The sequence below is a fragment of the Oryctolagus cuniculus genome, chromosome 9 (genome assembly GCF_964237555.1).
Source record: "Oryctolagus cuniculus chromosome 9, mOryCun1.1, whole genome shotgun sequence".
Lineage (NCBI taxonomy): Eukaryota > Metazoa > Chordata > Mammalia > Lagomorpha > Leporidae > Oryctolagus > Oryctolagus cuniculus.
The window spans coordinates 7,877,547-7,905,183 of NC_091440.1; the positions used below are offsets into that span (position 1 = coordinate 7,877,547).

Consider the following 27,637-nt stretch of genomic DNA (forward strand, 5'->3'; position numbering starts at 1 on the left):
GAATACACATAGCCAAAAGCTTGTCAATCTTCCCAAATTTTAACCTTGAAAATAGATATTTTATTTTACCATACTTGTACACACCCAGGTAACAAGTTCCTTTGTATCATAATTGGCTTTAGAAATGTGTTCAATATTTTAAATAACATCATGTGTGAGCATTCTTACTCTCTGGGGATGAATTTGATTAAATAATTATACAAATATCTTCCAAAGTAATATGTGGTGCTAAAGTCTGGCCAAAGTGTATGGAAATGTTTTTGGTCAAATTTCACAAGACATATAGTATAATGTGAAATTATTACTTGGGAGCTTGGAACCTAGCTGTAACAGCTGTGCCAAAAATTGTAAATTTCAGAGAAATCCCTAAAGAACTTTGAGTCTCAGCTTAATCACCCTAAACTGTGTAATATTATTTAGTCCTCTGTCTTCCCAGAGGTTGTCATCTGCAGCTGCAATATCAAGTTGGTGTTCTTATTTCTGTAGTAAATAGATGCTATATAAAAACCTGGAAGCAATTTCGAATCTGTACTTCTTAGCTGACCAAAGCAAAGTCACCTGAAACACTTGCTGAAAACTTTTAATTAAAGTGTAAATAAAAGTTTAATTTACAACCTTAGGGAAGAATCCCAATGTATTACTTCCAACACTGATGCATGTTTACAGAAGGAATACCCTTTCTTTCTGTATAAGGACTCCATTTATTCTTATTTAATGTATCTTGAACCTAAAACTTTTTAAATGATCAATAGACTACCTCCCATATTAGATAGCATATTTATGATTATTCTTCAATTATATCAGAAAAGCCTGCCATGTTTATGTGTATTTATGTGTATAAAGTTCTGGCCATGGAGGGCCAGTGCAGTGGTGTTGAAGGTTAAGCCTCTGTGGCACTGGGATCTCATATGAGCTCAAGTACGAGTCTTGGATGCTCCACTTTCAATCCAGCTCCCTGCTAATGGCCAGAGAAAGCAGTGGAAGATGGAACAAGTGCTTGGGCACCTGCACTCACATTGGATGCCTGAAAAAATCTCCTGGCTGCTGATTCCAGATCAGCCCAGCTCCAGCCTTTGTGACCATTTGTGGAGAGAATCAATGAATAGATTTCTGTCTCTCCCTCTCTCTCTAACTCTGTATCTCAAATAAATAAATAAATCTTAAAAAAAAGTGACCATGTAGTTTTGGAGGAAATTGTTAGACATATATAGCAATGGTGATAAATTCTTGCTGAGTATTTATAATTTTTTTACTTCTATAGAGATAACTATGCAGGTAATAATTTCCTACATTTTTTTTTTTTTGACAGGCAGAGTGGACAGTGAGAGAGAGAGACAGAGAGAAAGGTCTTCCTTTGCCGTTGGTTCACCCTCCAATGGCCGCCGCGGCTGGTGCGCTGCGGCCGGCGCACCGCGCTGATCCGATGGCAGGAGCCAGGAGCCAGGTGCTTTTCCTGGTCTCCCATGGGGTGCAGGGCCCAAGCACCTGGGCCATCCTCCACTGCACTCCCTGGCCACAGCAGAGGGCTGGCCTGGAAGAGAGGCAACCGGGACAGAATCCGGCGCCCCGACCGGGACTAGAACCCGGTGTGCCGGCGCCGCTAGGCGGAGGATTAGCCTAGTGAGCCGCGGCGCCGGCTTATAATTTCCTACATTTTTTAACTTTTGATGACTATCAGGATCTCTCTCAACAGAACAATCTCTCCTTCAATTCGTACATAATGATGACCTTATTTCTCAGAAGATGTGAACAGATCTGTTGTGAAAAAATTTAATATAATATATTTATGCTTGTGTTATATTTAACTTTATAAACTTCTGTATGTTGTGTACATTTTCAACATCAGTATTCTAAAATAGTTTAAGAATAAATATATCTGGTCACAAAGAACTAGTTTTCTACTACACATTTATATCAAGTAATATCGAATATTTTGAAATTATTTTTATTCTGTTTATGTTAAAAACTCAAGGTATGTATCTTGTAAAAATGTAGCAGTGCTAGAGTGAGTACAGACAGGATTCACAGGGCCCATTTCTCAACTGAAGTCTCAAAATGTAATATTCAAAATATCATAATCTATTCATATTTCATCTGCGTGACGTTAAGATTAGTATTCCCAAACACCCCTTAAGAGAGACATGGTTCATTTTTTGTTAGTGAAGAGTTAAATTGTCTTGCAAATGTCTTAGATGTGAGCTTAAGTTTTGTATGTTCAATTTCTCCTCATTCTCAGCCTCCTGTGCTCTTTCTCATTTGATGAACTTCAAATATTTGGCACCTCAGAGATGACCCTTTGGTCTCCCTTAGAATTTTATGCATTCAATGCCTTGGTGATCTCATGCAGACATATGACTTTATTCCGATAAGCACCAAACTGACATAATTTAATATTTCCAACTCTCTCTCCACATGAGAAATTTTGAGCCCTTCTGGATGTCTTTCTTCACATGTCTGATAGATATCTCAGGTTCTGTTTGTCAAAGCTAAGCTCCAATTTTCCTCTCTAAGTCTTCATGCAAGGATATCTCAGATTACAATGACTTTGGTGTTGATTTGGAATCATAGCTTCTTTGGCTAGATGTAGACCAAACTGTGCTCTGTATTCCCAATATTTCTTTTAAAATTTTATTTATTTATTTGAAAGTCAGAGTTACACAAAGAGAGAAGGAGAGGAAGAGAGAGAGCAGTCTTCCATCCAATGGTTCACTCCCCAAAATGACCACCCTCAATGGTTGGAGCTGTGCTGATCCAAAGCCTGGAGCCAGGAGCCTCTTCCAGGTCTCTCACGCAGGTGCAGGGGCCCAAGGACTCAGGCCATCCTCTACTGACTTCCCAGGCCATAACACAGAGCTGGGTTGGAAGTGGAGCAGCCAAGACTCAAACCAGTGCCCATATGAGATGCAGACACTGCAGGCAGTGGCTTTACCCACTATGCCACAGTTCCGACCCCATTCCCATTTTTTTTTAGATTCATTTATTCACTTTCAAAGAGAGAAAGTGAGAGAGAGAAAGAGGTGTTTCACTCCCTAGATGGCTGCAACAGCCAGTGTCAGGAAAGGCTGAATCCAGGAGCCAAAAGCTTCATCTGGGATCTCCCAAGTAGGTGACAGGGGCTGAAGTACTTGGGCCATCTGCTGCTGCATTTCCAGGCACATTAGCAGATAGCTGGATAGAAAGTGGCACAGCCAGGACACAAATTGGTGCCCATATGGAATGCCAGCATCACAGGAGACATCTTAACCTGATAAGCCACAATGCCACTCCCTTCATTGTCAAAATTTTAAAATGTGTATTCTGAGTAAGCTAATCTCAAGAAAGAGTATCTATTTTATTCACTACAACTGCTGTTGCTCGATAGCTGAACAGAGGATAATCTGCACAATCAAGTGCAATAGCCCTATCAGCTAGCTCCTCAAATTCTCCCTCAGTAAACGGTGATTCTGTTCTTCTCAGGTGCTAATGAGGAGGATGTGTATTCTGTAGCAGCCATGTCAAATATTCTGCTGTAAATGTCAGTGATGCTCACTTCCTGAATAGCATGGTTCAAGCCCAATGTATCTTTTTTTTTTTTTGGCAGGCAGAGTGGACAGTGGGAGAGAGAGAGACAGAGAGAAAGGTCTTCCTTTTTCTGTTGGTTCACCCCCCAGTGGCCGCTGCAGCTGGCGCACCACACTGATCCGAAGCCAGGAGCCAGGTGCTGCTCCTGGTCTCCCATGCGGGTGCAGGGACCAAATTGGGCCATCCTCCACTGCACTCCCGGGCCACAGCAGAGAGCTGGCCTGGAAGAGGGGCAACTGGGACAGAATCCGGAGCCCTGACCGGGACTAGAACCCGGTGTGCTGGCGCCGCAGGCAGAGGATTAGCCTATTGAGCCATGGCGCCGGCCAAGCCCAATGTATCTTTTTGATTGTCTTTTTGGAACAACTGTTCATTTATGTCAGAGGGATGTTGAAGTCCCCCTAATATTGTATTAGAGACTATTTCACTCTTTAGGTCTAATAATGTTAGCTTTAGATGCCTGGGTGATCCCATGTTAGGCACATATATATTCATGATTGTTTTATATTATTGATTGAATCACCTGTCTTATCAATTATGTGATGTCCTTACATCTCTTTTTTATGGTTTTTGAGTTAATGCCTTTTGTACCAGATATGAGTGTAGCTACAACTTACTTTTGGTTTCCATTTTCATGATATCTCTTTTTCCAACCCTTCACTTTCAGTTTATATGCATCTTTAGCTGTGAAGTGAGTTTCTTGCAGGCAGCCTAGAGTTATTTCTTTGTTGTTGCTCATTTGTTTGTTCTTTTTATCCATTTAACCAACGTATATATTTTGACTGGGAAATTTAATCCATTTACATTCAAGGTTATTACTGATAGATAAGTACTAGCTCCTGTTATTTATTGATTGCTTGCTGTGTCTGCTTTGTTAGTAAATTTTGTACTGCCATGCATTATGCATTTCAGTGATAGTTTCTTCAAATGTATGGATCCCTTCAGGATTTCCATGAGGCTGATCTTTGGTGGCACATGCTGTCAGTTATTGCTTGTCTGGAAAATACTTTTTTATTCTTTCATTTCTAAAGTGTACTTCCCTGAATATAAATAATATCCATAATAACCTTGGTTGGAGCCGGCGCCGCGGCTCACTAGGCTAATCCTCCACCTAGTGGCACCGGCACACCGGGTTCTAGTTCCGGTCGGGGCGCCAGATTCTGTCCTGGTTGCCCCTCTTCCAGGCCAGCCCTCTGCTGTGGCCAGGGAGTGCAGTGGAGGATGGCCCAGGTGCTTGGGCCCTGCACCCCCTGGGAGACCAGGAAAAGCACCTGGCTCCTGGCTCCTGCCATCGGATCAGCGCGGTGCGCCGGCCGCAGCGCGCCGGCGGCGGTGGCCATTGGAGGGTGAACCAACGGCAAAGGAAGACCTTTCTCTCTGTCTCTCTCTCTCTCACTGTCCACTCTGCCTGTCAAAAAAAAAAAAAAAAAAAAAAAAAACCTTGGTTGGAGGTGTTTTTTTTTTTTTTCAGGCTTTTAATATCTAACCCACTCTTCTGGTCTGTTCTGAAATTTGGCATTTGTTTAAATTACATTGTTTAATGTATTTTACAGCAAATCTGGGCTTTATTAAATACTTTTTCTCCCACCTTCTTGATGTTTCTCTGTATGTATATATAATCATTATTTCATCACTACCATTCCATTCTCATTTTAGGATACTATGTCAAAAGTTTCTCATACTATTAGTTTTTCACAATTATAGGAATATTTTCATGAGTTAGATTTTTAAAAGTAGAATCAATAAGTCATAGTCTATTCATTGTGTTCCTTATGGTTTTTGTAACAAATTTTTTTGTAACAAATTTTACTGCAGCATATCCCTTGCATTTGTATATGAGAAGACTAGACTTGCTATATTCTCAACAATTTCAGGCAGAATAATTTCATAAATTGTCATCAATCTGAATGAGAAATATGGTACAATATGTTATTTTAATATATTTTTATATCTTTACAGGCTCTTAGTCATTGACATAAATTCTCAGGATTTAAATATTCATATAGTTTATCCATTTTTTTACTTCATATTTTTTTATTTTTCTTGGTGATTTGTAGTACTTTTTCATAGATTTTATGCATTAGCTATTTATGATTTATGTTGTGAATTCTTTCTCTTGACTGATATTTATATTAGGTCAAGTTTATTTTGCATTTTGTCACACTTTTTTTAATTTTATAAAATTGTGTTTTAATATTTTCATTTATGACACATGGATTTATACTATAGTTTCAAGTTTTATCACAAAATTTGAAAAGTAAATAGCAGCTAACTAGTTAGCTAGCTAGCTAGCTAGTCTATATGAAGATATGTTTAGAAGCTCATGACAAATGCAATTTAAAGTTGTTTTAAAAAATGGAAAATTTGCATGGTTTTTTCGTAATACTAACTTTGCATGAATATTGAAGACTCTACAAATATAGCATGGATTTCAAATATTTTTACTAAGTAAATATGCCTTTCAATTCAAGTTCTACAAAATTTTGTAGAACCATCTTATCTATGTTATTTTGTGTACCATCTTATCTATGTTATTCAATTGAAATTAGCATTAGTGTAAAGTAAGTAAAGTTCTATAACCCTTTCTATAAGGATATCCAATGTTTTCAATTCCATTTAGGTCAGCCATCAGTTCCCTTGTGCTTTAAGATATTGTATTTATTCTTTAATAAAACTCCAAATATACACAGGTTTGCATGTGGATCCTGTCCTTTTCTTATGATGTTTTTCACCTATAACATGTTTTCTTAATTACTATAGATCTATACTACCTTCCTTCTCTCCTTGCTATTTCTCACCAAGAGATCCCTTTCTCTCTCTATGCCTTTACTCTTCAAGATAGGCTTCCCCAAATGTAGGTGAGGCAGTAGTCATCATTGTTCTTTATATATAGAGTGGTTTAAATTCAACCATAATTAAATTTGTAGTGGAACACAATGCAGTAATTTCATTGCTTTTTAAACGAATTCAATAAGCATTCCTTATACATGAAGTATGTACTTGTAAGTATTTAATAATTGCCCTCTGTATTAATGTATTTGTGTTCCTTACTGGGTAAAGCTATGTATGCTGCTTAAAAGCCAAATAATTTCTTTCCTCATCAAAAATAACTACCGTTAATGAAAGAGCCTTAATGCTTCCCAACAGTAAAATTTTTGCTAATTCAGGAAAACCAAAAAATTCTGCTTCATCCTTTTATATTCAAATCACAAGAGAATAAGTGTGCCAATTGTGGAGAAACTCTCCTCATTCTCAATATACATTCCTTTGCATTATTTTCATACATTTAGATGTAAATCAATAAAACCATTGGTATTAAATTCACATTTTATCTGCATGTCAATTCTTCTTAAGGATGAGTATTTGCAATCCTTGGACAGTGAGAGAGAGACAGAGAGAAAGGTCTTCCTTTTTGCCCTTGGTTCACCCTCCAATGGCCGCTGCGGCTGGTGCGCTAAGGCCAGTGCACCGCGCTGATCCGATAGCAGGAGCCAGGTACTTATCCTGGTCTCCCATGGGGTTCAGGGCCCAAGCACTTGGGCCATCCTCCATTGCACTCCCTGGCCACAGCAGAGAGCTGGCCTGGAAGAGGGGCAACCTGGACAGAATCTGGCGCCTCGACCGGGACTAGAACCCGGTGTGCTGGCACCGCAGGACGAAGGATTAGCCTACTGAGCCGCGGCGCTGGCTGTCATCTGCTCTTGATTCTTGATGCTCCTAAGTGCTTTAGCTCTGCCCTTTTGGAACACTAGCTTGCCTTTTCCACTACCTCTCTAACTAAAAATGCTTGCAGTCTGATCAGACAATAGCTAAAACTGATTTTCCTATCCTTTTGGTTTTTCCATCTTTCAATCCATTTCCAATGATAACATCATTCCTCTGCTCTAAATATTCATCACGTCACTAGAATGTTGCAATAACTTTTTATGCTTTTACTAATATAGAGAAAACGTTTCATATATTTCATGTAGTAGTTATGTATTATATTTTGCTCTTAAATAACATAATATTACTTCCCAGCATACTCTCCCTCCCTTACTCCTACCTTCCTTTTTCCTTAGATTCTTAACTTTCTTTTAATTTTTACAATGACATACTTTCTATTTCCTTTATAATCACAAACCTAACCCTCTACTATAAAGAATCCTCAACAAAGTAGTAAATAGAAAAACCACTGTGCCTCAAGAGTATGGGTGAGGGTTATAAATAACAACCAAATCTCAAAATGTCAATTTAATTCACATACATTACATTCTTTTCTGCTCTATATATTAGTTAACAGAAATCAGGGAATGCATATGATATATGTCTTTTTGAGACTAACTTATTTTTTAAGTATAATGCTTTCCAGTTTCATCCATTTTGTTGCAAAAGACATGATTTTTTTTTATGACTGAGTAGTATTCCATCATGTATATATACTACGATTTATTTATCTGGTCATCAGATTATGGACATCTGGGTTGATTCTCTTCTTGTCTATTGTGAGTTGAGCTGCTATAAATGTGGCATTACAGATAACTTGTTCATATGATGATTTTATTTCCTTCAGGTAAATTCCCAGGAGTAGAATGGCTGGGTCAGATGGTAGATCTATTTTCAGATTTCTGAAGAATCTTCACACTGTCTTCCATAATGGTTGTACTACTTAACATTCCCACTAACAATGTATTAGGGCACCTTTTCCCCCCACAACCTCACCAGAATTTGTTATTTTTTGATTTTTGAATTATACCAATCTTCAAAAAAATCATTAGTTCAAAGGATATTTAGGTAAAATATGGATGTAACAAATTTGTTCTATCATCAAATATATCTAATATTTTAACAGCATTTATATGAAACTTCACCATGTGTTCATTCATAATAGCATTATATGAGTAGTATACATTTATTAAATTACTACATTTTAACACATAATACATTACTCTAAACAGCAGAGAATATTTCTTTTAAAAGTGAAAGTGTTTGAATTTGTGGAAAAAAAAAAACAACAAAATCTCTTTAGAATCTTACCCTCTTCACCTTCAACTCCCTTTCATTTTGCTTGATTGTTTTTCATCATCTTTCCAGAATTCAGTGATTATTTGAGAACTGATTTGAATATTATGCTGATATCCTGACATTGGAAATGATATAAAAGTCATAATAGTTTGAGAGAGAAGATGAATTTTTTTTGTAAGTGGCATTTTATCAGGTAAATGTTTTGGTTCTAATACCAAAGCCATGGGAATTCTAAGTCACAAAGCTGGAAGCAATGCACCATCTGGAATTGAACAGCGTTGAGTGTCTGTCAGTGATGCCTCATTCAAAATGTTTGAATGTAGAAACAAGTGCATATACTACTAGCCCTCATTATTTTAGCTTATCTGGGATCAGAGTCTCACAATGTACAACCTCTTTGGTGTAAGTGTCTTTCAGTACATGAATGCTCCCCAGTAATTCACTCATCCCAGGTACAATGTTGCACCTTCTGTTATAGGAAATACTTCAGTTCTCTCAAGAGAAGAAATTTGGAACAATCACTATCATTCCTCAAAGACTCTCAACTGGAGATGTTCTTACATTTTCACCAAGTATGTCAGGAAAACAGCTCCCACAACACCAATGCTGTCATTGAGAACTACTTCAAAAGAAGTGTAAAATGATATAAAAACAGACAAACAAAAACAAAACTGAATATGTTTGAAAACTCTTGATTCAGCCAGGACTTAGTCACTGAGATCTTAAAGATGTATTCACATACATGGGCCAACATTTTGCAAGGATTGTTCCTTGGAATAGTGTCTTTCATGGCGTATGATGAGAAATAAGAATACAGACATATAGCTGATTAGAAAATTCAAAGAAGCCATCAGAACATTTAATAATTTAACATAGAAAGACAAAAAATTGTGAAATAGGCAAATTGGGCAGATAGGAATTTATTTATGGAAGTGTAAAAGGTGAATTCTAAATTCAACAGTTTGCTGCTTTTAATATTTCCAAACTGTGAAACTCTGTTGGAACATAAGTTCATAATTTAAGCAAAATACAAATATGTCTCAATGACTTTGTTAAATGGGTTACCAGTATCAACTAAAACTTATAAACATACTTTGATTTAGCACTTCTACTGCAAGTTGTATGCCCAGCAGAAGAGTATATATTAAGATATGTGATATATATATATATATTTATGATTCATATTTGATAAAATTTGAGAAAATACCAAGTCTTCCATCAACAAACAATGTTTATAATTAAGTTCTATTGTAAACTTACAGACTGATAGCAATTAGAATGCATGAAGAAGTATAAAGAATGTTAGGTTGAATCTCAAGTGAAAGAAATTAGAAGAATATGAACTGTATATATCAAAGCAAAACTAACTTCCAGGGTTTCAGATAAGTTTCAAGATGATTTTTGGGAACTGAAGTTCTAAATGTAAAGATACAAGGCTAATGAAAATTGTGTGTTATTTGATCCAGATGATGATCATAAGTGCATACTTTATTAACTTATACACACTATGATTTTTGGGATTTGCCATATACATCTGATATTTCAGTAAAAAGTGTACTTAAAACACATTCGAATATATTCAAGGAGAACGCAAAAAGCAATTGCTTGTACATGACTCTAAGTCACACACAATGGAATTGCAGTACAAATTTCTCTCTTTTTAAATATTCAGGTTGTAACCAACATTGCTTGTGATCTCTCTGTTATGGTTAATGACAAATTTGCGATACTAGGTGACCTTGATTTTGTATGTGAGATAAGGTAGAAAAAGGAGTTATGGAAATGCAAACTGATGGTGACAAGTTTGGGGTACCACAGAATGGCACGATAGAGATCATGCCAAGGACAGATAGTAGGGCTATTATGGGAAGGAGTCCTGTATTTATGTAGAAACAGAACTTGAAGTAAATGAAAAACAGCACTGGGAATCTATGCTTTCTTGTGCTGGAAAGATATAGACATGGAGAGTAGATTGCTGGTGAGTTCTGAGGGACTTAGAAGAGGAGATTGAGGTAGCAACACAGACAAACCCAAATGTCCCAATAACATAAAAGAGGTAGTTGAGAGAAGCTCAGTTTAGACACTGAACATTCTAGAATCTGAAGGACATTGAAATGGGGACAGAAGTTTGGAATGCTGAGTGAATCTTGGACAACATTTCTAGGTAGGAATGCAATGTGGCCAACTGATCTTTGAAAAAAGGTATCGCACCATCATGTTTGTCCTAAAATCTGGAAGCAACAAAAGGGGAAAGTAGGAAACACTTCCTGATATAGAAAATGTGCAGTTGATGAAAGTGTATTAGAATCAGTGGGATCTGGCTTTTCCACTCTTTGGCAGAATGAAACACTTAATGTTGAAATAACGTTGAGGTGAGAAACAACATGGGAAGTCACATGTTTTAAAGTTGCAAAAAAGTGCAGGCATTATGGAGAGTATTATGGAGGTTCCTTAAAAAACTAGAAACTTATCTGTCGTATGACCCAGCTCTTTCACTTCTGGGAATATATTCAAAGGAAATTAAATCATTATATGAAAGTGATACCTGCTCTCCCATGTTGTTGTAGCACAATTCACAATAGATGATATATGAGATCAACTCTGATATTCAACTACAGATGAATGAATAAAGAAAATGTGATAAATATACACGATGGAATATTATTCATCCATAAAAATGAATAAAAGTCTGATATGTGTAAAAAAAAGAATGGATGGAATTGAAGATCATTATTGTTAAGTGAAATAAACCAGACATAGAGAGACAAATACAAGTTTTCTTTCATATGTGGAAACAAACCAAAATATGTACAGTTGCTATGACTCTACAATGGTGATGTGGAATCAGCATCGTGGCACAGTGTGTTTAACTGCTATAACTTGCAGAAACAACACCCCTTTATTTGGGAACAAGTTAGTGTCCTGGCTACTCTAGAAATCAGTAGGTTACAGCTTAGGTACCTGGTCCCTGCCACCTGTGCTAGAGAGCAGTGTAGTTTCTAGCTCCTGGTTTTGGCCTGGCCCAGCTCCGGCTTTGGCAGACATTTGGGGAGAAAACCTCTAGGTGGAAGATTCTTTTTTTCTCTCTCTCCGCCTCCTCCACCCCCTGATACTTACTCTTTATGTCTCCCTGTGTGTCTTTCCGTCAGTCTTCCTTTCAAGCATAAAAAATAAAACATTTTAAAATAATAATTACTAACGTTTGAGAAGGTTGTGGGGATAGAGAAAAATTGTATGATGTGTGCTAAAATGCAGTTGGCTGAAGGTAATATAATCTGTTGTTCTACAGAACGGTAGTGTCACTTTAGTTAACATAAAGGAAATGGTGTGATTGGTTTTTGGTGTGTAAAGCTATTGAGTATTGAACTACACATCACGCAAAACGTACAGGTATTTCATATTAACCTGAAATTTCAAAATTCAACTAATAAAAACTTGAATCTTGTAGAGTTTTTCATGGAATAAATGTGAACAGTTACAAGGATGACAGATATGTCCATGTGAATAAAAAAGTAACAGGAAATCAGAGGATTAAATGTGCAGATGATGTAGATGCAGGGGTGTTAGATGGTGAGGCTGGGAAGTTGTGTGATTAGAATGATTAAAAGGCATTAATTTAAGGTACAGGAACCCAGTGTTAACCTCATGCTCCAATATTGCTTCTATTTCATCATGCTCCACTAGAATTTTAAAAGATAATGTGCAACAATTTGAGAGATACAAAAAAGGACAGATAAAATCAGACAATTTATGTTGATAATCTAACTAGCAAGATAACCTATAGACACAGATAATCATGATCAAAGCAGTAGCTATGTGATGAATGAATTAAATAATACAGGCATTTGAAATAAACGGTGAATCCTTAACACTGTGCAGTTAGGGGACTTCTCATGGAAAATCATTTTTGTGTTACTACTTGAAGGATATTTAGCATTTCAAGGAAAAGATCAGAAGTAGCTTTTCTACTCAAAATAGATTATGGTTCCAGGGATCCTTTGTGGGTGAGAAAAGCAGAGTCCATGGCTCTGTCTTGGAAACACGTGGCAGGAAGGCTAAACATTTCACATGATGCAGCAATCTTAATCAGCAAGTGGCCCATTTTCTCTACATGCTATTGATAATGAGGAGTTACTAAAGGTTGAACCAGACTGTCAACAAATATTTCTTTCAGACCTACTATGTGCATTTAGAAAGGCCGGGAGTAAATAACTTTTGGAAACTGGTAAACAATAATATTTATTACTAGTATAAAGATATTGCATGATAGTTTTTCTAATGATTTTGTTGCACCCAAAATAAATATTGAATAAACAATAAAATTACAAAAGTATAAAATCTCAGGATGGTGGAGAGTAGAAATCAATCACATGGTTCCAACTGAGTGAGTTTACCACTTGTCTAGCAATTATCATAAGTGCTTCCCCACCACTGAGAGTGAGAACGGAAGCTGCTGTCACTGCCACTTTGGTGTTGTATGTTGCTATTTTATCCAATCTATTCCTGTAAATAACTTCTCAAAAAACCTTAAATACCCATTTCAAAAGCACTTCTTAAAGGAAAGTACCCACTTCTACTTCTTTCTCAAAACTTGGCATTTTAACTGCCAAATTTTCACAAAGGATGGAACAGACCTGCTGAGAAAATAGAAAAAAAAAAATAAAGCCAACACCTAGAGTAATGTTTAAGTAGTATGGTTTATTTTCCATTTCATGTGAACAATATAATGCTTTTGTTAAGTTGTAGCCATTTCATGCTAAAAGTGAAATTAAAAAAGGCCTTTCATTAGCATAGGTAAATAAAAATACTTTTGCCTATTTAGCATATTTAATATTTAATCATATGTATATGACTGGCAGTTTTTGGATGGGTGTCCACAACACCAATAATTTGCCTCACATTTGGGAGAATATATTTTATGTAGGAAGTAGGATTAGTTAGAAGCCATTTCAAACATAGAATTCCACAGAAACCATGGGAAAAAAATCCTTGTCTAGAAATGCATGTCACTGAGCTCTTCACAGCCCTAATACTCACTAGCCTGACTTAAGGACCAGCCATTTTGCAACTTCACACAATAACAGGTGCTGTTTGTCTCTAGTGTTCTGTCACCTGCTAACATGAACTTTTCCTAACTACTTATAACTGGATCTTGACAATATCATTCTGGCAGACTTGCTGTCCATCACACATTTTTATCATTCTCCATGCTCTTTCTCATTGCCCAGGCCCCGTCTTGAGTACTACTACCTAAATCCTTACACGCCAATCATTTACATCCATGACTTCGTTACCTATTACCTCAGGTGAAAATTGAGTTGCTTGACTTTCAAAATCTAAATTAGCATAAGCCTACTCTCTACTTGCAACTCTGTCTTCCAGGAGTCCTCATAATTTAGCTCCCATTCCCTGCTCCATGGTTTTTTCTTTCTTCCTGCCAACCCCAAATTTATCTGCCTATCCATTTACTTCTGATATCCTTTTTGATTGAATTACATTTCTTCTCCCTATATTCTCCAGTATTTTACTACTGTTAACTGTCCAAGAGCTATCACAATTATTTTAAGCCCTATCTTTTAATTTTTTTCTTAATTCCTTTCAAAGTACAACAAAATGTTTATGATGTTTGTCTCTATCAAGCACATTGTAAACTCCTCCAAAGCTGAAACTGTGCTACAGATTTTGTAGCTGCAAATGTGTGGTTGGCAACAGTGGAACCTGTGGATAAATGATTTCTTAATTAGATACTATAGAGAAAAGAAAGTATTTGTTTTCGCCAAGAAGCTTCAATGATGCATATCAGGTACCAGAACCAAATGTATGATCACACCAAAATTTTCTAAGGGATCAGGAATCAGTTAATGAGCTGTGCTTCATCAACAAGGTACAAAGAGCTACGATAGGACACAGGGTGACGCTTTGAAAAGATTTGCTTGCTTTATGGTTAGACACATTCAAGGTCAGACTCATGTCTCAATTCAATATAGATGAAAGGATTCAAGTGGGCCATTTATAAAGTTTAAAATCTGTCATTTATTGTTGGTAAGGTGATGAGATAGTTGGAATGCTGTATTATTCAGGAACATACTAAGAATATTTACACATATATGATCATCTATCTATCTATCTTTTTATTTTTTATTTGACAGGTAGAGTTACAAACAGTGAGAGAGACAGAAAAAGGTCTTCCTTCTGTTGGTTCACTCACCAAATGACCGCCACGGCCGGTACTGCACCAATCTGAAGCCAGGAGCCAGGTGCTTCCTCCTGGTCTCCCATGCTGGTGCAGGGGCCCAAGCACCTGGGCCATCCTCCACTGCCCTCCTGGGCCACAACAGAGAGCTGGACTGGAAGAGGAGCAACCAGGACTAGAACCCGGTGTCCATATTGGATGCCGGTGCCGCAGGTGGAGAATTAACCAAGTGAGCCATGGCGCCGGCCCCTATCTATCTTATCTATCTATCTATCAATCAAACTATCTATCTAATCTACCTATCTACCTATAGAGGAGATAAATAATTGGCTTATAAAATTGTGGAGGTTGGAAATTCTGAAGTTTGTCGTGTAGTCTGTTGGCTGAAAACCTCAGTTTTGCTTTTAAGGCCTTCATCTAGTTAGATGAGGATGGTTCACATTATCAAGGACCATTTTATTTACTTAGTGAAACTGATTCTAGATATGGATCACAATACCAAATACTCCACAGCAATTCTTATATTACTGCTTAGATTACAGCCTATGATCTTTTGCCAAGTTGACACACAGAACTAATCACCACAGCTGGTATCCGAACTTCTGCTTTATAAATCTCATAGGCAAGCCACGTTGTTAGATGTTTGTAGTGAATGAAAGATTACAACTCCATGAGGATCCAGGTGTTCTATCAGCGTCTTCTAGGACACAGGATGCATGGGCCTCATCCACCTGTAAGAGATGCAGAATTGAGTCATACATCCTATTGGATAGTACTTATAAAAGGATATGCAACCAGATTCATACATGCTGAAGGCATCAGTTTCCCTGAAAACTCAGAAGGGAGTAGATGATAAGCCTGAGAATCACACATCAGTGACTCAAAGACTTCCAGTGGGATGATGCTGGAAACAGAGATGAGCTCTCCATAGGATCCCCAAATATCCCATTAGAAGGAAAGGTGAAAGTACCAGCTGTTACCAGGAAACTAAATGCCCATATTAAACAACTTCATTTATGGAGCAAAATGTTCCTTCTCCCTTCTTAATAGCTGTGATGTCCCTCAGCACCCAGATAGTTAGAAATACTCCTAAATGAGTCAGGGAGGTGATGATTGTGCAAACACAGTCTCTTCTCAGGCTGCAGGCCGCTTGTCTAGAACCAGGGCAGGGGCAGTGGAGCAGCCTCATCCTTGAGGAAAAGCAAAAACATATTTTTGATTATGTCACAGAAACAGACAACCCAAGGGCCAATTTTAAAACTTTGTGATTGTCTCTTACAAGAAATAAAAGCATTTTTGCTAAGTAAGATTTGCCAAGGGAGGGGGGGTAAGACCATCTGAATTTTCACCCAATAACATAGGAAGAACTTTAACATTATATAAATTCTAAAAGAGCCAGATCAAGGTTTCGTTTCATTTCCTTTTTCTTTTTCTTTATTTCCATTTCTTTTTTTCCAGCTTCTTTTGACTAAACTTTGCTCAAAATACTGGCTGTAATACTCAATAGGAATGATACCAGAACATGTGATTCCAGTAACAAGTAAAATTGAATACTTAACCTAAGACTTTGTCAGAAGTTATGGATTACACTGAATCACATAGAGGTAAGGAGTATAGAAAAGGGGAAATAAGGTTTCACGTGGCTTGTTGGGAGGCTGAGGGATGTAGTTTAACTAGAAATAAGGTCTGTATCATGAATAAGCAACACATCCATTCACAATTGCTAGGATGAAAGCCTTACTTTCACAAGTAATGAAAAATCTTCAGATGTTTTTGAATAATGGATCATTGTGATTAAATCTGTGCTACATTTACAGACCACTAAAGATAACAGGTATAGAAATCTAAATACATACATACATATATGTGCATGTATGTGTGTGCATATACACACATGTGTATGTGCACAAATACATGGAACAAACGTACAGCTCATGCCATTATGTAGTTTCTGATAGCCTAGTACCAGCCTAGTTTCTGATAGTCTAGTACTAGCCTAGTACCAGGAGACTAGTCATCTTGCATATTTTCAGATTCTTTTAGCTTTTTGTAAAGGAGAAATACTCTAAAGAGAATCAAATCCTTGAACTTTATATTCAAAATTTCCCAATGAATTCCTTGTGGTACTGTTCAAATATCACAATCTCAACATAAAAAGTAGAGATACATTAGAAGTTAGGTACAATTAAATAACCACACTGACACGGAGCATACATTTGGCCTAGTGGTTAAGATGTTGCTAGGGACTCCCACCTCCCACGTGGAGTATCTGGCTTTGAGTCTTCTCTTGCTCCTGACTCAGCGTCTGACTAACACACACCTTGGGAGATTCTGAGTTTGCTCAAGTGGTTGAGTCCCTTCCATTTTTGTGGAAGACCTGGGCTAAGTTGCTGGATCTCGCTATCTACCTGTCCCATCCCTGGCAGTTAGAATCATTTGGCAAGAGAACACCAAATAAGAGATTCCTCCTCTCTTTCTCTCTCTTCCTCTCTCCTTCCTCTCTCTCTCTGTGTGTGTGTGTGTGTGTGTGTGTGTGTTTGATTTTCAAATAAATGAACATTTTACAAATAAACATGACAGAAATGGTAAAATCATGGATGAGGGCCTGCCGCAGAAATCTTGTGAGACAATTGGACTTTCCCTATGTATTTTGTTCTGTTTCCAGAATATTATTGGATACAGAAGCCATACATTTCCCTATAAAAGTTTGTACATTCTCTACGGCTTCACCCTTTGTGATACTCCTAATCCCATGTCTCAAGGGAACAATAGAACTTCCTGTGGTATTTAGGTGCAGCCTCTCTTTCATCTCCCACTATGAGTCACTGATTTCTTTTGATTAACCCATGACTAAGACTGACTATTTTGAAATGGTACTTAAGCACTTTATGAATGAAACTGACTTTTTTTTTCTAATCTCATATCAGACTATTTTCTATATGTACTATGTATTCAATTCAAGTAGAGCTATAGTAAGATTACAGCAATCTAGGGTAAAGTTAGGGCATTGATAACACTAAGTCATAGTTAAACATTTGGAAGTGGATTCATTGTGGCTAGGGTCTGTGGAAACAAGTATTCTTATCAGCACTTGATGACAAGAAAATGATGGATTATTAATAATGGATAATTAACAGTCATTTCCTATTCTGGAGGAAGACAAAGTTGTCAGGTCTTGGTGTCAAGTCATGGCACCTTACTGGGAACAGCCTTTCATGTAAGCCCAAGGACATCATAGAGTTTGGAGGTCACAATTCTGTATTCACCCAACACTGCACCCAATTTGCTTCTCCATTGCTGTGAATTTTGAGTAAGACTCATTTTCATAACAATATAGATATTTGATTATAGTATTCAACCAAAAGTATTAAGTAGAACAAATAAACAAAAAAGTACTAAGAGGGATAACGTATTAAGTTGTTCATCAACAGTCAGGGCAAGGGCTGATCAAGTCACCGATTATCATAGTGTTCATTTCACTTTAACAGGTTTCCTTTTTGGTTCTCAGTTAGTTGTCACCGATACTGTAATCAATACACAGTTATTCTCAAGTGTTGAAACTTAATTGAAAAGTGATTGCTGTTAAATATAAGAGTGGGAGTAAGAGAGGGAAGAGATGTTCAATTCGGGACATGCTCAAGGTGACTTACCTCAACCGGAAGAGTTAGAAACATACCAGGGGATTCCAATTCAATCCCATCAAGGTGGCATGGAGAAATGCCATCTTACTAGTCAAAGTGATCAGTTTCTGTTCACAATTGATCATAATGATAGGAGTAAGAGCCAAAGGGATCACATTAAACAAGACTAGTGTCTGCAAATACTAAATGATAGAATAAAAAGGGGAGAGAACGATCCAATATGGGAAGCGAGATACACAGCAGACCCATAGAATGGCAGATGTCCTAAACAGCACTCTGGCCTCAGAATCAGCCCTTAAGGTGTGTGGATCTGCATGAAAAGCCCATGAGAGTATTTCAGGCATGGAAAGCCAAGACACTCTGGGGAAAAAAACAAAAACAAAAACAAAAACAAAAACAAAAACAAAAACACACCCTACATGAAAGATCTCCACGAGTGAGAACCCAGTGGAAAGAACGGGTCATCAAAGAAGCAGGTGCCTTTCTCTGAAGGGAGGAGAGAACTTCCACTCTGACTACGACCTTGTCTAAATATGATCAGAGTTGGTGAACTGAAAAGGCTTCCATAGCCTTGGCGACTCATGACAAGAGCCTAAGGTGATTACTGATGCCATAAACCAGAGTGTCAATTTGTTAAGTCAACAACAGGAGGCACTGTGCACTTACTCCTCATGTAGGATCTCTGTCCTTAATGTGCTGTACTCAAACAGTATTTTTCACTTTGTGTTTCTATGTGGGTGCAAACTGTTAAAATCTCTACTTAATATATGCTAAACTGATCTTCTGTATATAAAGATAATTGAAAATAAATCTTGATATGAATGGAAGGGGGGAGGGAGAGGGAAAGGGGAGGGTTGCGGGTGGGAGGGACGTTATGGGGCGGGGAGCCATTGTAATCCATAAGCTGTACTTTGGAAATTTATATTCATTAAATAAAAGTTAAAAAAAAAGAATTTAGATATTTTTAGAATAATGGTCAAATGTCTAGACTTTGGATTAATTAGTGAGAGTCTAGAAGTAATTTCTCACTCTATACTTACATACTCTATTACCTTTGGAAACGCTGCAAATTTAGTCACTCAAAGCCTCTGAAGTCTCATCTGGAAAATTGAAATGCAACTTGGGATTTGAAGAAAACATAACTAAGTAGCAAAAAAATTAGGGATTGAACAATTTGGAGATTACTGCTCTAAATTTTGATAATCTTGGTTTTATTGGTATGAATTTGCTTTTACTTTCAAACTTGGCTACATGAGAAGACTTCAAAATGTGGATGGTAAATAGATTTAAAGTACATTTTGGTGCAGAACAATTTAAATTCATGCATGCAAGGAGTCTTCAGAAAATTCATGAAAAAAAGCATCATGAAAAAACCACATATAGGTTTCAAAAATTTCTGAATCAAAATAAACTTATCTTTTAATTCAATTATTCCATAAACATTTGAAGTATATTAATATATTAAAAATGTATTGATCTTAACTTCTCTGTCCTCTAGTTTATGCAGAATGCAACTTCTTTTAAGATTTAAACTATTCTTTTCTACAAACTAGTAAACCTTACTTTTACAATTTTAATTAGAACTATCATTGATCTCATTCTACTATTTTTTGAAATACATTTGTTTTCTTCATCTTAAGACTTGGAAATTATGGAGAAATACTCAATAAATACTACAGCCTCTCAAAAACAGTTACAACTACACACAAACACCTGCAAACTGTTCAATGTACACTTTATTTAATATATGTAAACAAACCTATGTAAATCTATGTAAATTTTAGCTCATAGTTGCAAGCATTCAGGAAGTAAAATTTTGTTCTCTGCTTTATTATTGTAAGCATAAAACCAGTCTTGTTTAACATTATTTTGACTGCTTTGTAAATGTAACACTAATGACTACAAAAATTACTTAATGTCAATATCTTAATGCACATAATTATTTCTATTTCACACTTGTTTTGGATTGTTTCTAGAAAATTTAGCAGTGTAAACAATATTTTGTAAATAATTATCCTCCACACTTAAAAATTTTATGATGTTGTAAGATTTTTTAATTGTTTGCCAAAGTATTGTTACTACAAAAATATGAGAAATCTATCATTTTTATATTTATTATAATTCCAAGCACTAAAAATCTCTATGATCAGTTTTAAACAATATCATTATACCTAGAGAGATTATAAAAACTATTTTATCAATAATTTATGCAAACAACATTTAAACATTGCTATTCCATACCAGGCACTACTCCGGGCATTGAACATTCACTTATGAACTAAAGAGAAAAGTGTGCTTTTTTTTCCCGTCATTTAGGTATTTGTGTAGAATTAGAAAGGAACTACATCATCACCTAAGTATAAAGAACAAAAAAGAAAGATTGACCAAATTAAGGTAGGAGCAAAGGAGCCAGGAAGGGAAGGAGGTTGGGAAGGGAGAAGAAGTTGAAATCAAGTGTAAGAGGAAATAATGAGGTTAATACTCTGTAGGAATTATGTTTATTAATATAATAGCTTAAAGGTCAACAATGTTCATGCTAAAATGAGAGAGTGAAAAAGCAGTCAAATACTGGGAGATCCAAACCTTGTGCTTGATTGAAGTTCAGCATCTAAAATGACAGAGACATGTCCTGATGAGTTGGATCCAAAACTTGCCCCTGTGACCCACTCTGAATAATGTCTAATGTCAAGTGCAGAGTTCTTTTCTCCTGTTTTATGTTTGGGGTGATCTTTTTCATGCCTGCAGTCAAGAGTGAAGAATTTTTATGAATCCACTTTGCCTTTTGTCATGTTCAAGGAAAGAGAGGTCCAGAATCCTTAGCCTTGCCAACGTACATTGCAATGGTCACCTGGATATTACTGCATAAGCACTGTACTCAGCAAAGATATTATTTTGATGTTTCATTGATATTTGAAAAGAAGAAGTCTGATTAGATCATTATGTTGACATCCCAAAGGGCCAAACAAGTAAAGCAGTTGGAGAATCACACCTGGCCTCATATTTTCTGAGAGAGGGTCTTGGCGTCTCTTAATGAGGATGACTGAACGTGTTCCAAATAGCTTTGTTTGTTATCTTATTTGCAAAGGATCACAGAACATAAGATGATTCAAAGGGACTTCTAAATGCAAATATCTCAATTAAGGAAGACAGGATTCCAAGAAAGATAATAAGCCTGCAATTGGTAAGCTGGTTACTAAAAATATTCTTCTTTCAGTCCTGGTGTTTTGAAAGTGTTAAGGAGTAATGTCATTCCTTCCTTTATGTGGCAACAAGTGTCAAAGACATTCTTTCCTAGGCTGAACATTTTCCCTTGGTTGTTTTTTTTTCCTTTTTTATTAAAGTTGCCACTTTTCAAATTGCCAAGAAATTTCCCAATTTGAAGCTGAAGATAGCATTACATGTGAGCAGTTATCTGAATAACAATTTTTTTTCAGTTAATTAGGTAGCGTGATAATGATCCTTTTTGGGGGAGTTGTTTGTTTTTTTCGAAATTGAGCGGTGTCTTTTACGGAACAATGAGAGAGCTGATTCAGTGTGGGCGTCTTTTGTTTTGGAAGTACTGTCCTCTATTGTGAAATTAAATTAAGGAAGCTGTATTCAATATTAATGCTATTTCTCATAGCCTAATAGGTTCAGATTTGTAGCAATATAAGAACTGTTTAGTTAGGAGTGGTCAGTGAGTCTTATCTAAGTGTATGTCAATAAATAAGTTCTTCAGCCTCAAATATTAGAGGGTAAAAGTGGGTAGCTTTTATGATTTTCTCTCTCATTAGCAAGTGGGTGATCATCAGAATTGACTTTACAATCATTATTAATCAATATGTTTCTGCCTGGCAGAATCCTTTCAATTCAGAAACAACTGATCTTGGCCCGTATTTAGCACTGCATCTGATCAAAGCTCCCTAGACCGGGTCCACGGCTCACATTCAGGCAAAAGAACAAATTAAAACCCACATGAAATCTGTCCAGACAGTCCAGAGTTCTGTAAGATGTTATCATGCTCCCAATAGACATTCTGTCATCCTACTTTGACAAATAAAAGTCCTCATTAACACCTGAAGGCCAGGTTGAAATTCTGCATTGAGGACTCCTGGGATTTTCTCACAGGAATGTGCTGGCCTGGAATGAGTGGGAGTGCCCCCTTATCTGAGATATGCCTTCATCCTCTGTACTCACACCAGCTCTGTCCTGCCCTGTGATGCAGGTGTGTGCACATTGGAGCCGGCCCCTGTGTGGACACTCCAGCTGCCCACTCAGTAGTGCTCAGCACTGGGGTGTATACACCAGGCAGAATCCAGACTGCATTTTCAAGGATGAATGTAGGGTAGGGCCTGCGTGGGTCCTGGAAGTAGGTGTGCTCCTATTAGCCAGGGATTCGGGAGCCCTGGATAGAGTTGGGACATCGTGTGAAAGAGGAGGGATGCAAGCTTTCGTGGGCATGCTCTTCAACAGGAAAAGCACAGCCTGGAGAGAATCAGACAAGACTGACAGTCAAAGCCCTAGGCCTCTGGAGAGTCACCAGGAGTGAGCGCCACATTCTGTACTTCCGAGCTGAAAGACACACCACGATTTTTAGGGCTAACAAATCAATGCATTCCGTAGCACACCTTAGGAAGGCCATCGCTCAGCTTAAGGAACAATAATTCTCAAGCCTGCCGTGGCATATTTTATTATAGCACTACTAAATCATACCTCACATATTTTATTAGGAACACAATTCTCAGTTAAAATCAGGCACAATTTCCCTGTGTGTGAGCCTGTGTAAATGTGTCTACTGGCTCTATCACTCTGCCAGTGCTTACAGTCTTTTTTCTCATTACCTCCTCTCTTTGCCTATATCCTGCTCTTTCTCTGAGATGTGCTATGTCCTCTTCCCCTATAATCCTTCGATTTTGTCTCACTCTCTCTTTAGCCTGCTCACACACACTCACATGAACATCAAGTAGAGTAAAATAGTTTGCAAAGTGGAGGGTTAGAAACACATAAGACTTGGTCCAGAGTATTCAGAGACAACAGGTGCAAACATACTCTGATTCCAAAAACAGACTCACTAGTGTAACAAAATCCTTGGGATGTATTTTTGTGGTTTTGTTTTGTTTTGTTTTCACATTCCACATATTTCTCTCAAAGAGACCAGCATTGTGGAGCAGTGGGTTAAGCCATTGCCTGTGACTCCTACATCCAATACTGGAGACTGATTCAAGTCCTATCTGTTCCTCTTATAATCCAACTTGCTGCTAAAGTGCCTAGGAAGGCAGCGGGAGATGGTCCAGTACTCAGGCCCCTGCCACCCATGTGGAGATCAGAGGGCAATACGGGGATCTTGGTTTAGGCCTGGAACATGCAGGCTATTGTAGCTATTTGGGGCCTGAACCGCTATGGAAGATCTCTCTCTCTCCCACTCTCCCTATAACTGCGTCTTTTAAATAAATAAATAAATCTTAAACAGAGAGAGAGAGAGAGTGAAAGAGAGAGAGAGAGAAAGGAATACCTAATGCTACTATTTTAACCCAGAAGTCACAGTATTTTCAATTAAATAAACACACGGCTGTTATTCCTTTGAGTAAACAGGTGAGGGAGGACATTCAGGGTCAAGCATTAGACAAAATATGACACCAACAGCCACTTTCTAGAGGACAAAAAACTATGCTATTTCACTAATAACTGAATGAACCTTAAACCTTTTATAAAACAGATTAAGTTATTTGATTCAAAAATGTTTTCTCTTGAATTTCCACAGAGATCACTGTGAAGGGAGTCACACTAAGATAAATGCCCTGGCTCATGAATTTAGTGTCCAAAAACCGCTTCCTATTTTAATTTAGAAATAGAATTCCATGTTTTGTTGTTTTACTTTCTTCATTGTATTTTTCCCCTGTGGTCTCATAATTTCATAATTGTTTTAATGTACAATCAAGTCTATATCAATATTCCGTTATATGTAATTTATGTGTCAAATTACCTATAGCTTTTTTCACTATATAATAACTAAAAGTTGATTTTCTTTAAATTATCACTACAGATTAATATAATAAATTATCACTACATATTAATTATTTATGTTCTTGAACTTACTATACTTGTTTATATATACAGGATGTGGAAAGTATGCTTTTTTCTTGTGTTCCATATCTGATATGTTAAAGATTTGAAAAAGTTTAACCTTAAACATTTAATTTTAATGATATTTTTGCAGTAAACTGATAAACCATTAATATTATATGATAACTTCTTAACATTAGTTGGCATGTTTTAACATCATCTTTAAAAGAACTACATAGTAGATCTCAACAACTTACTTTGTGAGCCAAAAACATACATGAATCAATGGTCTCCAAGCTAAGGCAGCTGCTTGTCAATTAAGTGAGGCTTTTACTGGTTCTCTGGTCTTTAGTCAGCACAGCTTTTCTTCATTAAAATACCCCACTCCTTTTTCCTGTTCTGAACATGCATTTGTAAAAAGAGAAGCAGGAAGAGCAACTATTCTGCAAGTCTGATTCATACCCTTTTGATAATTTAACCTTTAGAACAATAAACAAATAAGCTGAAAAAACTGAGGTTCAATTCCATATCAGTCATTTCTTAAATGAGATGCTCCAAGTTCTTGTGCTCTGTGCATGATATGATATATAGCTGATCCTAAGAACATGCAGATATTTAAGTGTTGTTGTATCTGCATGAGATCACATGCTTGCCTTTTGCTGTAAATGTTCCCAAGTACTTATGAGGAAATTAATTCAACTCTTAAAGAAACCAAAATTTGCATCCATTTTTTTCTCCCTTTTCCTCTTTATGAGTACAAGAAGTCAGCAGAGGTAATGAATATGGTTCCAAATAGCATAAATTTGGCAAACATATACCAATGAAATCCACTCAACTGAATTTGTACCTTCCATTCTTTGACAAGTTAATCTATATTCATAATAAGACAACATCTACCAGGAGGATTATGTGAACTAAGTCACTAGAATCTACAAGGAACACACACCAGTGTGGTTCTTTTTTACTCACTGTTACTTCCAGCCTGTTAGTTCCATAGATTGAGTGAGGAGGGTTGGGAGAGAACGGAAGAAAGACTGCTGTCAAGAATTAAACTGCACAGCATGAAAGGAAAGATCCCATTCAAACATGAGACTTGGAAAACCTAGTGACCAACACTATATCACATAGATCTCAATGAGCAATTCATTTTATTGTACCTTGGTCTTTCTCTCATTCTGCATTTTCAATGTGATTTTGTACTTAAAGATAGCCTTTTTTCAAGTTTGGCTGAACAACCTGCAGTGATTGAAGTTATTGGTTTTTTCAAACCTGGGGGAAGAGTCTGTTCAAATGTCCCTTACTCTCCAACGTTAAATGTCAGTTGATGAAGAATGTGCCTTAATTGCATGGAGCTATTCTAGCATCAAATATTCTTGCTGAGGAAAAATAAGGTAGGGGGAGGAGTTGAGATGAATCAGTGCCGATCACTTCATGCAGTCATTAAGGAAGGGCAGTCATCTCAGTAAACCTGCCAAACCATGCTCAACTTTGAGCAGAACCCACCAGGTGTGGTAACAAGGACACAGGTGATGCATAGCTAAGCATGTAGGAATTCAAGTAGAGACATTTCAAAACACTATGCCCGCAATACTGCGGCTTAATTGAAAGGTCTGATTTTGGAAGAGGTTCACCAAGGCAGACATTTCCTGAAGCAATCTTCGTATTTTGTGCATAAAGCGGCCCACTTATGAAAGAGCATGAAATCTCATAGCATTGGGTGGGAAATGAAACATTCACAAAAACACCCTCTTCCACTTCTGCAAAATGTCATGGTCTACTGACCCCTGTGCATAACAAAATGTCACGTATGCTACAGTCAGTGAGTCCTAAAGTTAGAGAATTAGAGAATGTGGACGAAATAATGTTTGCTCCCTCTTGGCCTTACTGTCTCAGTTTCTCGTGAAGTTAAGTGTTGCCTGAGTTAATATAATGGATAATATTGCTTAGTATAAGCATGGATTAGCCGAGAAGATTGCTATTGATTATTACATAATAATAGTTTTTAAATGCTTTGCTTCATACTCACATGGCATCCCAGTAGTACCTAGGTAAATGCCAATAAACATTGATATTACTCTGAATTGTTGTATAGAATTAGATGATAGATTTGGCAGCAAATCAATTGTTATATGTAAGGGCTATCAAAGGTTACTGGAACATCTAAGCATTTCATACTTGCAAATAAATCTTAAGTTTTTGCTTGGTCAACATTGTAGCGTATAGTGTTCAAACTCATCTCAGCCAAATGGGCAATTGTAATTCTGTGAGATCCCACTTTGTATTAAAATATAAATGCTCTTAATGATGTCTTCTGAAAGTGTGCCAAGTCAGTTAAAGAGATATGTTTCCTTTCTCCTATTTCACCTTTCAATTCAAGTTTCAAATTTTGTAAGTGTTACTTTATTCCAGGGGTAATCATAAACAAATTCACATATGTGTATAAACAGGAACAAATAAATCTACATGTGCTTTTGGGATGATATCTTACATGGTTTGTAAGTATATTTATTAAAACAGCATAAAATATTATCTCAGATGATCTTTTTTTGGGAGCCTTTTCCTGAAAGTAGTGGACCTTTATTTAGATGCTTTTTTGTAAACCTCAGGAGGGCCTGACAAAATGGACTTATTATTAGACCTTTACCCATTTGCTTAATCCTATAATTGTATTACATTATTTTCTAAACAAGTGTCTAAGTGCCAGACTACCATGAGAAAATTATGTCTTCAAAGCATCCTGAACATTGTCCTGCCAAGGATGTTTATCACGTCAAAACCACGGCAATTATTCCTGTGGGGTGCACAGTATAGAGGCATTCCCAGGACACCATTGAAATCACTTTGGTGTGGCTCTTGCTATGTTTACCTGGCTTGTTTGGACTCTGGGTAGATGGGCTGAGTAAGAGGAGATGATAAGACTTGGTGGCTCACTCTTATCCGAATCTCCTATCCCTAAGCAAGTTCCCGAATGGGAACAGAGCTCTCATTGTCCAAGGAAATATGCATGATTCTCCCCATGGGTTATTCACCAATGGAGCATCTGCTGGGGTGAGGCCCTGCTGAGCTGCATTATAGCAGCTGTGGGTGTAGGAACCGCCTGGGCGTTGGCACAGAGGCTGCAGCCTATTTGGCAGCACAACGGTGCCTTCAGGATATCCTACAGGACCCACCTTTAAAGCCCAGCCACCGGGAAGAC

General features: G+C 37.2%; 1 long non-coding RNA gene across 1 annotated transcript; it reads right to left on the bottom strand.

The window, feature by feature from the left end:
* Nucleotides 1-13,250: 13,250 nt before the first annotated feature.
* LOC127491996 (uncharacterized) lies at nucleotides 13,251-21,521 on the bottom strand. The gene is made up of 3 exons (XR_007920890.2): nucleotides 21,234-21,521; nucleotides 20,983-21,138; nucleotides 13,251-15,489 (listed from the first exon to the last, which is right to left on the bottom strand). It is a non-coding gene; the product is annotated as an uncharacterized lncRNA (long non-coding RNA).
* Nucleotides 21,522-27,637: the final 6,116 nt, after the last annotated feature.